We start from the raw sequence: 1553 nt of genomic DNA, 5'->3' as shown, positions 1-1553 counted from the left end.
GGGGGGGCCCTTCTTCGGGACGCAGAAGCAATCTGGCGACAGGTAAGTTGCCAGGATCGCTTCTGTTGTAAAGCCGACAGTCGGCTCTACAAGTTTAAACAGAGTCCAGGCGGCAAAAGTCACCGGGAGTCTGTTTAAACAGCCCCGATGCTGGCGACGTACACTGTACGTCGTCAGTCACGAAGGGGTTAAAAAGTTGTAAGCTTGTTTATGTTAGGGGCTCTGGATGGTCACTTCCTAAAGCCAAAGGGTTCCGTGAAGGCAGGAGTGAACATTGTGGAATCTAGAGCCATGGGCAGGTGGGATGTTATCAAGCTACCAGAAAATGTAACTGCATCCCACCTCTCGAAGGAATAGGGAGAAACATGAGAAATGCAAAACAATTTGAAGACTGCCCCCTGTGTCCTATAACAGAATGTGGATGTAACTTATGAGAATGGACTAGACATTAAGAAGAATAATTCTACTAATTGAGACTTTTTTGTGGCAAATTAGAGAAACCATCCTGTTTTTTTAGATGCGCTGGGGCTGAGTGACCCATGATAAATAAGTGAGAGATTCTTGTGAAAGAAATGTGAACATAGAAATGAATCAGGATTAAGAACTTGTGCCCTCTCAGTACAAACAGTAGATGGACATTAACACCCATTTACATAGTAATCAGGTAGGTTTTCATCTTTCAAATGAGGAAACTGACATCTAGAATATGGGTAACTATTCCAGTTTTTGCAAATCAGTTCCACTAATTAAGTCACTCATTTTGCTGCTTTTTGTTACATAAAGCAAGATTCATGATTGTGTCTTGCTTACATTTTAATAAATATTGGATACAGACATAATATTCTGTACATCCTAGCTATGTCCTTTACAAAAAATGTTCTTGTACTGCATATGAAAATATTTAGATCTTCTTTTATCCAGTCTGCAACCGAACCCAGATATTCATCTGAACTGTTTTTATTTTAGCGATTTAAGAAAGTTTTTTGGGGGTGCAGACACCCTCAATGTTACCTGGACTTTGCATTCTGTATATTTCACTAAGCAAGATAGCTAGGCATAGCAACCCTGCCTTAGGTGCCATTAGGTGTTGATCTGGCTCTGCTTTCAGGTGTAGCAGATGAGGACAGCAAGCTATATTAACCAGTTGACATCCGCGGTGTTAAACCCCCTTCCCATCCAGGCCATTTTTCAGTATTCAGCGCTGCGGTACTTTGACTGACATTTATTCCGTCATGCAGCGCTGTACTGAAATGAATTTTATACCCTTTTTTGGGGACAGATAGAGCTTTCTTTTGGTGGTATTTATTCACCACTGGGGGTTTTATTTTTTTACTATATTAAGGAAAAATTACCGAAATTTAAAAAAAAAAAACAGTTTCCCCTATATTAAATGATAAAACATTTATTATTACCCAATTTTTTGGTAAAATATAAAAGATGGGGTCACGTCGGGTAAAAAGACACTAAACATGTCAAGCCTTAAAATTGCGTGCGCGCGCGAAACCTCAAAAAACGATAATACCCAAAATTGGCCCTAGTCGACGCTTTAAAAG

This window comes from Nanorana parkeri, unplaced genomic scaffold (genome assembly GCF_000935625.1).
Source record: "Nanorana parkeri isolate BGI_ZX_2015 unplaced genomic scaffold, ASM93562v1 scaffold893, whole genome shotgun sequence".
In the NCBI taxonomy this organism is placed as follows: Eukaryota; Metazoa; Chordata; class Amphibia; order Anura; family Dicroglossidae; genus Nanorana; species Nanorana parkeri.
This window is presented reverse-complemented; position numbering follows the sequence as displayed.